The 13,766-nt window shown below is 37.9% G+C and overlaps 1 protein-coding gene across 5 annotated transcripts in view; it reads right to left on the reverse strand.

The window, feature by feature from the left end:
- The window catches only part of LOC146706389 (zinc finger MIZ domain-containing protein 2-like), a 32,075-nt gene extending 29,981 nt beyond the window's left edge, over positions 1-2,094 (reverse strand). The window contains exon 1 of one of the 5 annotated variants that reach the window (XM_085464542.1): positions 1,855-2,094. The gene's annotated coding sequence lies outside the window, so the exon portion shown is untranslated. Of the gene's footprint in view, positions 1-1,454; positions 1,764-1,805; positions 1,827-1,854 lie in introns of those variants that run through there. The other 4 variants (XM_085464547.1, XM_085464544.1, XM_085464543.1 and 1 more) reach the window with 4 other exon arrangements.
- Positions 2,095-13,766: the final 11,672 nt, after the last annotated feature.

The raw sequence follows: 13,766 nt of genomic DNA on the forward strand, positions 1-13,766 counted from the left end.
CTTTACTGACCTTTCCAAATTCCTCCTACTGTTGTTTATTGTTAACTACTTTAACTGCTAGTAAAGCGGGCTGTGTGTGTGTGTCTGCCTGTCTGCAGCAATCCTAGATGAAGTTGTGGGCCAACTTTAACAAGAAATAATGCCTCTTGTCTGTTTGTGTCTTTAGTATTAAAACAAATGCAGTTCCAAAACAAGCTAAAAGCTCATTATTCCCCTCATATATACCAACTGATGAAACAATTGATAAATTTAACTAACAAGCAACTTTGAAAACAAACAGTTGTCACTTCCAAGGGGAAAAAAAGGTCGAATCTTTGGTGTCAGCTTCCCAAATATCACCTACATCACATGTGACAACAACCTGAAAACATTTTGGACAGAAGTGTAGAGAAAAGCTCAAAGCTTTTTTTTCTTAAACCTTAAGCCTGTTGACTGGTATCAGAATAACAGAAAATAATATGGCATTTACCAGTGTGAGTGGTCTATAGTAATTTGAAAAAAAAATCTAAAAGAAAAAAAATTATTTCCACTGAATAATAAGGAAAACAAAAGCTGTTTTTAAACATTAATACTAGAGAAAAATTTCACAATCAGTGCACCCCTAATGAAAACAATAAGTTGCAGTCATAGTCCAGAGTACAAAGTGCAACTCAATCCTAAACAAACTTCACTCATGTTTTCTGTTTGTTTGGTTTTTTCTATCCTATATTATACTGTACTAGACTAGTTATTCCACTAGCCCCTTTTCCGTTAGCACACATACCTTAGGCATAAATACAATCCTAGACACAAGTAAAAAAAAAAAGTGTTGAATTACATTCACTAAGTCACCAACTAGAATGTATGCCCAACTTCATCTTAAAAACTAAATAAATCAGGAAAAAGCAGCTAAAAGTCTTCACCATAAATATTCATTTGAGCCTTTTCTGAACGTATAACGGGGTTAACAAAGGTAAGAATCTGTCTTTTCATGTCAACGCTGACCCAAAATAACAGTCTGTCTTCATGCCAGAACAACATGTTATTGTACCCCTCACACAATCCAGGAAGTCATGGCCAAGGAAAAACAAAACAAAAAACAGGGCACTGGCTACCTCAGCTCAGAAATATATATCGCAACGCAACAACAACGACCACCTATGCCTATAAATGTCCCGAAACACCCAGTTAACGAAATGGACTGCAAATTAATGGTGACATACATTTAGACATGATAAGGTGAATAAAAGGTGATAATCAGAGCCGTGTACAACATGCAAATCAACACTAGCACTCAACTCAAGAGTATCGCAGTACAAACAAAACATGCGGCTGTAATGTACGTGCAGCAGAACGGGAGGAAAAATCAGCAGCATAGATTGTGTGGAGGAGTTCAACCTCTGCGCGAGTGTGTAAGCGTCACTTTAAAAAAAAAAAAAACAAGATGAGAATAGCAGATGTTTTGTTTCACCGACCTGCCTGGACTGATGATCAAACTCGGGTTGTTTTGATTCCGAATGGCGATTTAAAAGCAAGGAAACGGTGGGGGGAAACAATGCAATAGTCCCGTATTGGTTAGCTGCAACGTGCTGTTGTGACCCTAGCAGCAAGTCCGTGTATCGCTGTCTTGTGAATGCCAGCAGAGAAGTGGAAACAGAGCTGTGGAGGGATGTGAACACGCCGCCGGTTGGCACCGTTAGCTAAATGGAGGATGCTTAGCTCGCGTTGATAAGTTTGTGTAACACTCTATTTTCCTACCCTAAACTAATTAAGTAATTAGTTTAACTAACTAAGTAATTATTCACGCGATAATAAAAGCGCCTTACTAATTTCCTGGAACCGGTATTCCTGATAATAAGTGCCCGCAGAACTCACCCCGTATCTGCTCCAGCTGCCAGACAACGAAGCCGCTTGATTGTAGGTAGTTACGTTAGCTAAACAACGTTAGCTTAGCTACTAGTGTCGCAGTCGTGTCATTAAGACAAAGCTGCTTGATGGCCGTATTATCGAGCAGAGGCTAGTTGGGCGATTTATAATGCATTTTTGCAATTATCATTGCACACACACAAAGGTAAACTAATGTGTTTATATATTAACACAGCTATTCTCGTGTGTGTCAATACACACGATGACTCCAGCAATTACAATAGGTTTTTGCAGTGTGCTTTGGCAGGCAGAGAATGGCTGCTCTGTATACCTTGCTCATTGCTCAGTGACCCTCTAATATATTCATGAGATCACAGAGTCATTGTCTCCCACAGAGAAAGGCATTTTCACGTCCCTCCTCCTACAAGTCTGGCGGCTGAGTGACTGCAGACCAGAGCAGCAGGTCATTACACAAGAAAAGGAGCGATGTTGCCTGTGTGTGTTGTGGCGAGAGGGAGGGAGTTGGGAGTTGGGGGGGGGCATCATCGACCATGACGTCACCTGCTAATGATCATTTATGTTTGATTCATGCACCATGCAACATGTGTGCTTTTCACTCATTCCCATCATACATGCACCTGCAATGCACATGTTTGACAGTATTGGCTCCTAGGCAGCATGCACACACACACACACACACACACTAAGAAAAGGTGCGTATATCACTTGATGCCTGGCAGTATTTTAGCAGCAGGGCCAGTGAGTGTTTTGGAGTCATTAGAGGTGTCTGCAGTGTCTTGCCAGAGGGCTAGTGCAGTGTGGAGAATAAAAAGTCCAGCTTGCCTGTATTTTTCCAGACCTCTGTTGCCCTGGAAACAGGTTCCCCGGATTTCCCATTTCTTCATTTTTCTCTACACTATCCATATTACCCCCCCACCACCACCTCCACCTTTCATGCTGCAGCTGCCTTGCTGCTTCCTCCCCCCACAACCTGCCGCATAGTACAATCACATACAATTCCAGTGTACTGCAGTCACTTCACAATGTCAAAGAACACCTCCTTTTCCTACACACATTCCTTTGCCTACACAAACAAATCTGACAATGTATACGGCTGAAGGATTAAGCCCATTTTGAATGTGAGGCAGAAGAGCCATCCTTGCTGCAACAATCTGTGCTCGGGGAGGAATGAAAAAAGCTTGTTGATGGGGAGGATGAGGAGACAGAGGGTAAAGCAGTGCTATACTCTGCCTTTGGTAAAAACACGTACTTCTGCTTCTCTAAAACCATTCCTCTTATCAAATTAATTATCCTCATGGGAGCATTCTGTAGCGTTAACACAAATGGTTATCCATACTGTATACACCTATTTCATAACTGTAGGTATCATTTGGAACATTTATGCCTCTAAGTGCCAAATAGAGGAAGCATTCTGGATGTGTTGCCAGTGGTTGCAGTCACAGGAGAAATGCTCTATGTCCTCATATTCAGGCCTTTTTAAGTCATCCTTGTGTTTCTGTGCTGTTGTGTGTGCATTCCTTTGTAGTGACTTGTCATTGGCAGCAGGCAGAACATTCCAGGGAAATGGTTGACCCAGAATAACACACAGGCGCAGAATGGCTGAAGCAGCGAGGTCCTCCTCCCCTTTACTGGCCGAGCTTGCAGAAACTCCTATTTCCTAACAGACACATGATTTTTCTCACGTGGGCAAAACATATCCATGCATACTGTGTAGATACAGCTGGCAACAAAACACACATGATTGCTACAAGAACAAAAAAGTTACTACACAAAATTAAATTTTTTGCTATACATACAAGAGATTAAGTTCCACCCAGTGTCATCAAGATGATCCGTTCTGCCTCTAAATCAATAAAATGGATAAAGGTGGACCCAAAAAGTTTACTATACATTAGACTTTGCTGTCACTATCTGATTAATTATAGATACAAGTGAAGTTTGCAACACTTTGCAACATTGTCTATTACATGGACCTTAAAAGGAACCAATTATGTTTTTACTTATTCTCTATCATAGAAAAATTATACAATATGATAATCAAATAATGAGTTCATTATATGAACATGTAATATCTGTGAGCCAAAGCTTGGGCTCAGACTGTTCTTAATGTTCAGTTTCAAGCAGTGAGATCTGTGTGACATCACGGAGAGAAGATATCGCCAATATGGTCATCTCAAGCACCCAGCTCTTGCAGTTAGCACAGAAGCCCCGCCCACCCAGCCTACCTGGTGTTCAAGAGGCTCACGCTGTTTATGAGGGCCAGCCAGTCAGAAGAAAGTTGCCTTAAAAAGGAAAAGAAGGGAGATAAAATGTCTTGCTTTAGACAGCAGAAGATGTATGAGGATTATTTTAACTGAATAAAAGTGTCCAAGAATAAAAAATGTGGTACTCATGATTACCATAATCTTTATAGGTCTCCATTTACCGTTAATTTTGTACTTACTATGGAAGGGCGAGTGAGTAGACAGGCATTTATATAACGTTTTCTAGTCTTATGGACAACTCAAAGCGCATTAAAATACTACAGTCACATTTACCCATAAAATAATATTCTATTCTGTATATTCTACACAATTTAAATGCTTAATGTTTCCATTTAACATAACATACATGAATTTGGACTACAGGTGAAAGATTACCTGAAGGGAACCTACATACTTGTTGTAACCAAGAACTTTCCTGCTGTGAAGCGTCACCACTAATCACCACCCTAAACTGGTACCCTAGACTGGTACACTTGCTGTTCCAACCGAGCATTCAAAATGCTTTTACTAAAAGCCACATTCTCTACGCATTTACACACACACAAATCATGCAGAGCTATTTTCCAACAATCACACACTTACTCACTCTCCAACTAATAGGCAACCAACTTTACTTTCAGAGCCACAGTCAATTAAACTATGGAAAATTACGGTTTTTGGCATTCATAAGCTGGAAGGAAATCTTTGGAAAATGGCACTTGGTTCCCTTGATCTATGACCTCAGTAATCACTTTCCTGTGGAGTTTATGGTCTCAGTCACTAGGTTAAAGTCTTATTAGATAACAGGTCAGTGATGATTGATGTAAAGTGCAGATGACTGCCTATCCCTGAGTGTGATTCTGCCAGAGGCCTCTTCCACCAGTAGGGGAGTTCTTCTCCACCATCTTAATAATGCTAATACTACTACTACTAATAATAATAATAATTTGCAGCTAAACATCAGAAAAACAAAACAGCTATGATGGACTCCAACTGCTTTTACCTTTTAAAGAGACATTGCATTTCCACTGACTATTCGCTTTTTGGAATGGGCAGCACAGTGAGTAGAAAATGAGCAGCTGTGTTCATAATAGACAATGTTGATTTCTTTGCTCTGCAAAAGCTCCCGTGCACTCATTCCTCAATGAGTCAATGAATCATTCAGCATATCATATGTAAAACAACTGTTTCAAATACACAGCACAGTTTTTTAAGCATTATTAAAGCAACCCAAACATAATTAAGATTTTTTGCAGCTCAGGTTAAGAACTCTGAGTATGGAGTATTTCCATATCATATTACCTTATTTTTGTATTCCATTATAATGCAGAAGAACTTAAATAACACATTGCATTTAAAATGACTTCTACAGCTGATGAATTATTTTCCTAATCCAGGCCTCTTCATTAATGATTTACACCATTTGTGTATGAATAGAGAGTCACTCAGATATTATGGGTGATCAGATAGTGCAATGTAGTATTTTTACACCTCTTTCATGGCTTCAAAGTTGCTTTGCATGAACTCCAATCATCATTTTGTCCTCTAACCCCTATACTTCATGTTTTTACGTGACTATCTGGCACCAAACTTCAGATGACTTCAAATCTTGGTAGAATCTGCTGATGTTGTCCACCAAAAAGTTTCTTTCAGGTGCACTGATCTTAACATCTGGAGCAGCTGAACTCAAGTTGTACTATAACAGCCATAAATTTAAATACCTGGACAAGCTGCAGCATTCAGTGGGGGGAAAGCAAGTGCTGCATATTTCTATGTTTATATGTCTATTTGAGAATTTGCATTTTTTCCTTGCATCAGATCAGAAATCAGTTTTGCTGTGTTTATTCCATAGCTTTAGTTGATTAATCTAATTAATCACATTATTTTTTTGTTATTGTTGTTACATAACAGACAGAGACACTAAATCTCCAACACTCCTTCATCACCACATTGACAAAGCATTAAAAACATTATTCTGTAAAAAACTTTCTTGAATCCCCTCTTTTTTTTTTGAGAATCTATACTGCATATAAAGCTGGTTCAATTTCTCATCTAGGCATACATACAATAATTAGAGTCATGTGAAAGAACTTGCAAAAAACAACAACAACAGCAGCAGCAGCAGCAGCAACAACAACAACAACAACAACAACAACAACAACAACAACAACAACAATATAGTAGTTTTTTTTTTGTTATTATTAGTAGCAGTGGTAGTAGTAGAAATAGTCGCTATTATTAATCACTCAAGGTGGTGATTTTGTGGAAATCTGAACTTAAACTGTCATAACAGTCTCACTACTGCCATCTTGTGTCTCAGAATTGAACTTCATCAAATGTGGTGCATTGTTTTATTGTTTTTCCCCATTCTGGAGGTCCCTGTGTGGGGACCAGGCCGAAGAAATTGGTTCAACAACACACACACACACACACACATATATGTTGCACTGCTGCTCAACCCACAAATGCATTTTCTACACAAATGTGGCATCATTTCAAGGTAAACAAACAGGCTTTTCAACACTATAAGATTTGTTGCCAACAAAGATTTATACATGCAGAGGAGGAGATGAAGCAGACAAACCGATGACTTCATGATGTAAAGTCAGAAAGTCAACCTAACATCCTATCACATGGTCATATATAATATATGTTAATTGGACACTGTAATCTCCTAAACAAGTAACATATTTACATGCTTAATATCAGAATCAGAATCAGAATACTTTATTGATCCCTGGGGGAATGCTGTTATGATCAAAAATCAATGTCTGTTGTTTTTATGTTTGGCTTCTTACATCAGAGTGTGTTTTCTCTTTCTCGTCCCTCCAAGGTGTGTAAGTGTGTGTTGCTTTTAGACTGCTGAGTGGCTAGTTCAAATGGATTCTTGCATCTGGAATGCATGATTGTATCCACCATATATATATTTCTATTTTTTCTATTTTTCAAAGAAACCTGTAAGTGACTTAAAGTCAAGTTCACTCATAAAACCTGTCCATCATAATAACGTTACAGGCTATGCAAGGCAATACATGCCAACCCTCCCGTTTTTTCTCGGACAATCCCGAATTTCAGTGTCCCTCTTATTAGTCTTTCTAGGCGAGAACGTAGCTGTGCAAACTTCAAATACCTGAACCGGGGAGAACAGCAAACTCCCGGCAGGCTTTGGCCCACATCAGTCTAAAATTGTATGTAACCATGAATAACGTGTTGCCATGTCCACCAGGAGAGACTGGACAGTATAGATGTAAAACAAATATGCCAGCAGTTTATCTCAGTTAATGAGAGGAGAAGGCATGTGTTTGGCTCCTTCACATAGTGGACATTGAGTTGTTGTGTGGGACACCAGTAGTCCATGTCTGTTGCTGTAACAGTAGTTCATGTTTAGAGTAAAACATCCCAGATCACTGACTTGATAGGGGTAATAGTGTGCCTAAAAGGTTGCATAATTTTGCTAAGAGATCTGTTACTTTGTGGTAATCTTAGATGAGTAGTTTTATGGACAAAAACCACCAGGTCATTCAGTGTTCCCTTAGTGCTAATGTATAAGAGATGTTAGTGTAGTATAACTGAAGTAATGTTGTTAAGTCCTTAAGGTCATATTCTTTTATTTTCATGACTGTTGTCATGAAATCAATATCCTTGGTATCCTTATTTTCCTATTATATTGTTTTATGTGCTTTAATAATGAAGGCTTGTAGAGCAAGGCCACTTTTGACTCACAAAGTGATCACCCAGACTAAAAAACAGGAAGTTTTAGTGCACAGGCATATTAATAGATAAAGACACAGAAAGGAGGAACTTTTCATATAAGCAATGTTTGAAACTGTGTGTGACGTCTGAAGTACAGAAATAATACCACATAAGACACATGTTGAGCTAAAAATTTTAGAGCTCTTGCAACTGGCGTTTGAGTTGTGCAGGGGTCTCTCTCTTCCAGAAGATGATTGAATAAAAAGAAATATAAATGTTTTAACACACTATGAGTCGGTTTTCTCTGTTCTATCATGGGGACAAAAGAATCGGGAAACTTAACATTATATAATTCACATATAAAACTATGAATTGTCATGTAACTTATAAACACATGTTCATACTTTTATTCCACAATCAGAGAAAAAGAAACAGAGAGAGAGTGCAGGACAGACAGACAGGTGACAGTCTCAGGAGTACACACTGCTACAAAACAGCACAAGAGAAGGAGGATTTAGTGTTTGTGTTATTACAAGAGTTCCCAGATGGTACAGTGGACACATGTGTGACTCCTGTGATTAAAGCATCTTTCTTTCAGCTTAACGAGTGAACCGTCAGCTCGTTCAAACACACGTTAAAGTCAGTTTGGCTCGACACCACTGAACAGAGGCAGCAATATAACATAGCTAACATTAACAGTGCAGTGAATCCTGCTTGTGCAGTGATATTCAGGACTGCAAACCGAGCAGCATCACTGACTTTCAGCTTGTTGTGTTTGTGGATATATGACTGACTTTAATTATCCACAAAATCATCAGATTCTCTGTAAGATTAAGGTCAACTATCGAACGGCGTATAAAGTAAAGGCTTTAAAACAAAGTAAATGCTGAAAGTACAAACATCGCTAATGTCACATAACTTTGCCGGCATGTGGCCAACAGTAATGTTTTAATGTTCTTCATTATTAAACATTTGCACATAAATAAGTGACATAATATTCAGAACTTACTTTTGAAAGTTTACTCTTTGGCCGCCCCGCTTCCACTTCTTTGAAGTGTCTCCCAGTCCCAGTGCACTTGTTAGCATGTTTTGGTTCGTGCAACTGGTCCGTCCGGTTATTCTCGTCCTCATAGTACGCACCGTACATAGTAGTGCGCGTACTTCAAGCGTGCAGTCTCTTAATTGGGACACAGCCAGAGCCTGTTTCTCTGAAATGGGAAAATCAAGAGATATCAACCAAAACACCTGGGAAAGAATTGTGGAGCTCCATAAGTGTGGCTCAGTTTTGAATACAATTTGGTGCCATTTACAATTAAGAAATACAGACAATTTCTCTCTTTACTCTTAAAGTTAACAAATACGTTTTTTATATTTATCAATCTAAAAAAAATAAACATTTAGTCTGATTTGATGTTACAATTAAAAAAGTGTTTTTATTTGAAGAGTATGTAAATATCTGGTTTCAACTGTATATTTGATGATTGTCAGCACAAAAAGGGAGAGAGAGGAACAGAGAGTGAGAGAGAGGAGAATGAGGACAGAACAGAGATGGAACAAGAGCAGGTGAGACAGACCTCTTAGGCTACGTCCACACGTACCCGGGTATTTTTGAAAACGGAGATCTTTCGTTTTAAAAAATAATCCCGTCCACACATAAAGGCAGAAATGAAGGAAAACGCTGCTAGGAACATGCCAAAGCAGGAGATGGCGCTAGATTCCTAACCGTGTAGAAATGTTGGCCAATCAGAAAGTCTAGAAGCCTCGGTGGCAAAAAGTAAACAAAGCTGGGGCATAGAAGCAGAACCCAGTCGTATGTGTGGAGGGACAGTAACTGTGTGTGTATATGTAAGCATTTAAACACTGCAGAGGCTACAATTAACAGTAACAGTATTGTAGAAATTCATTTCACCGAAACAATAACGTGGCGCACACTGTGACGTCAAAAAAGGCGCACATCTTTGACGCTGCGTTTTCTGCGTTTTTCTCGTCCACACGTAAATGCAAAAACTGAGTTTTAGAAAATATCCACACTGGCCGGAGTTTTTAAAAATCTCCGTTTTCAGTGACCAAAAACACCGTTTACCTGTGGACGAAAGGTGCAAACGCATAGAAAAATCTGCGTTTTCAAAAATACCCGGGTACGTGTGGACATAGCCTTAGTCAAATGATTGTTTACCAAAAGTATCACCGTATCATAGGTACTCATGTATCTTGTACCTAGTGTTTCTTTTTAGGTTTGTTATTTTTCAAATTCTATATTTATTAAGTTATGCAGGCTTGTTTGCACAACAAGGCTAAATAATTATATAAACTTTTCTCAATCTAAATAGTGTACTTTGGTAGAATTAAAAAATAAGTGTAGTGCAGGTCTATGATGATTTTTAGTTCTATTATCATCTAGTTCTGATTCTTGTTCTGTCTTGGTTAAGTCCTCAGTAGTCCTGATTTTGAACTGTTGTAGTCCTATTTTAATTCCGGATCAGTCCTGGGTCTGGTTGAATTGGGGTTTAGTCCCTGTGTCTTGATACAGCCCTGATTTTGTTCTGCCTTGCTGCTTAATTAAAAAACTAGTTTAAGGTGTCCTGCATATGTGATATATTTTTTCCTATATGAAGTCATTCTTTTTTGAACAAAACTCAAAACACAGCCTATTAATCTTTCAGTCATTTCTACCCCCCCCCCCCCCCCAAAAAAAAAAAATCCCACATGCATACTACCCTTTAGGGCTAAGCCCTGGGTGTTTCAAATGTCTGGCTCCGCCTCTGTACTGAACACAAACTACATTTTTTGGACTGGCACAAATAATTTGTGTGCCTTCTTATTTGATGCAGCACACCTGATTGTTCTGTAAATAGATTTTGGTTATATAAAAAACGCCTGAGGCCTTGGCTGCATTTTTAGGTAAATAGTACCATATAACTTTGTTGTTTGCAAAACTTGTGCATAATTTTTTAGAAATGTACAATTTGTATTTGCATTTCAAGTTATGAAAATCATTTGTTAAACATGTTTGTGGGTTTTACAGTAAAAAATACAACTTTTTTGTACTCTGATTTTGAATTTTTTGTCTGAATTTAGATCAACTGTGCTAATATAGTATACCAAAATGAAAAAATAACTCAAATTTCAGATATTTGAGGTTGTGCTGAAAATAATGATACCAAACAAGGCAAGAAAAACATATTTTAAAGGTGAAATATAGAGGTAAAATCAAAAGTAGTCAAAAGCGGCCAATTATACCCTGGACCCCAGAGGGTTAATAATAAATAAATTAAATACAATTAAAAACGTCTTGTTCTATGACTACCATTATTTTTAGTTTAATGTTGAGTAACACATAATTAATCAGAGAATTAAAGAAATATGAACACTTAATAGTAACACTGACCATAAATCATGAATGAGGTTTAATGGAATATTAACACAGATGTACAAAAGCCCATTTACAGCAACAATGTCTCCTGTCTTCCAGTGGTACATTTTGTTATCTACTGTAAGTTTATCATGTTAAATCCCAACTTATCAGTCAAAAGTTTTTTCCAAAGATATCAGCACAGACCAAAACTACTTTGCTGATTAAGAAAATAATACATTGGACTCATTACTGTGTGGATCATCCCATTTTCTCTTTTCACACGGATTAAACCAAGTTGGCACTTTTCCATAAACAATGTGAACATTTGGGTGTGCCACTGCCTTCAACTTTTTATCAGCTTCATTTATGAAAGAATTTTCATGTCTAAACATAATTTTTTTTCCTGATATAAAATTTTAAAAATCCTTTACTTCCACCCATTTTAAGACGTTGTGACAACAAATTCAACAGATGCCAAATGAAATTATTATTTTTAAATTACAATTTCTTTTACGTTTGTTATTGTATTTCCTGTCGTTCAAAGGGCTAAGCAACATTGAACGACTTCAGAAGCTGTCTTTTTTTTATGTTTGTCTTCAGAGTTTAGGAGCTGTGTCTCCATTTCACTAAGGCCTACAATTCTTCAAATAAACTACATTAATTAAATGTACCATTACAATGGAAGACTGCTGAGAACTGACTAAACATTTAACACACTGAGCATAAGGCAACCCATTTCCAAGTTTTTTTAGTTGAGACCTAAACTGTCGTGCTGATTAAGGAAACAAGACATTTTTTTGCCACATTATCATGTCATGATCATCCTATTTTCTTTTTCTGCTGTGAATAAACCACCCAGATCTTTAAAGCCTTCTGCACTTTCACATATAATATTTCTCCAATTCTTTTTGGAACTAATTTCATCTTCATCTTCAAAACAACTAACCACACAGCTGGAGCTTCAGAGCCCAAACTAACCAAATGTAACTTTTCTTCAATCAGCGCAACAATTTTGAGCTCTTAGTTTGTTTTGTCTGCTCACAGTTTGCTGTCTGCTTCTTCTACTTGGTCCACGATTATCTCTGCACCATCTTTCTCCTGTTGTATTTCTTCTCATGCTGCACCTTCATGTGTCCTGTGCTGAGATGTATTTTTTCTCATTGAAATCATCTGGGTAACAAATTAAGCCTTCATACTTATCATGCTGCAGGAGTGGGCTCATTAATGTGTTAGCTATTATCTCCATTTCATCCAAAGCTTACATAACACGGGCATTTTCTTCTTTTTTTCTTGTTCATTTTAATTGACTTTCTTTACATGCACAAATCAAAAATGTTGTCAGGTCAATCAAATCTGGCTTGTTTAGAGCAATATGCTTAGTTACTCAACTGAGACTATATATGGACGTCTGCAACCTCGGTTTCTATCGCTCATTCTTACAGGTCATTTGGGATTATTTGAATTTTATTTACTTCACATATTACAGACATTGACTTTGTTTTTTAAATACATTCATTTTTTCAGTGAGGTGTCCATTTCTGTCTTTCCCCTTCAGCCAGGGGTGTGACATGAATGGTGGATGATGCATGTGATGACAGTCACACATAATTAAGGGTAAACGCTGAACTTAATCACCTGAAATCATCATAAAACTTAGACTGAGAGGCAACAAAGACATTTATTATTTGTATAGTAGTTTAAAAATATGTACAGCACCCTCATTTAATGTAATTAAAGGATGAAAGAGAGAGGGATTAGTTAATCCATAATGTTAACAGGACAGATCAACAATTGAATGACTCTATAAAATATATTGAGTCTTTGTATGCTCTAATGGAGCTCTGAGGTGTGCTGGATTTGATCACTGTCAATAGACACAATTAATCTGACTGACAGAGAGAAGGCCAAGACCTCAGGAGGACAGTTCATCATCAATCTTATTCAGCTTGTTTTAGAACTGAAGATGAAGATGAGAGGTGAGATGTCTGCATGCCCTCTGCTGGGAGTGAGTGAAAACACTTTTACTGACGGCTGGATCTAAATACTGAGTTTGGTGCCAAACGCACCATTAAACAGGGAACATGTCTATAGAAGAAGAAGATCTTGTCTTGTCTTGTTACAAACTTAAATTGTAAATTTCGAGTGTTGGAGCGGGAGTCAGGAGCACGTTCATGGAAACCACTTCTTTCCTTCTGTTTCACGATTGTTCACATTTCTCACTGTAAATAAACACACCGACTCTGATGGTCAAATCCTGCATTTGGTACCGGTTCTTGCCACGCATCTTGACATAAATAATCAACACTTTGATTTAGAAACTGCATTTTGTGTTCACTTGTGTTATCATTGTCTTATATTTAAATTTGTTTAATGATCTGAACCAGTTTTTCACATCACTGTACGTACGTAGAAATTCTGCTCAAACTCTATGAACAGAATCATTCTAACAATGTGAAACAAGCTGTCACTGCATCTGTACTAATGCTCAGTTTGTAAGAACAGACATGCTACAAAACAACCCCAAGACATGCGGGGTTCTTCAGAGGATAAAGTGCTGGTGCCGTGTTCCACCGCCAGACTTGCACACAATGTTGCAGAGATGTGCCAGC

The sequence above is a fragment of the Copadichromis virginalis genome, linkage group LG7, assembly GCF_057382275.1.
Source record: "Copadichromis virginalis isolate Kocher_CV1m ecotype Utaka linkage group LG7, C_Virginalis_male_GT1.1, whole genome shotgun sequence".
Taxonomy (NCBI): domain Eukaryota; kingdom Metazoa; phylum Chordata; class Actinopteri; order Cichliformes; family Cichlidae; genus Copadichromis; species Copadichromis virginalis.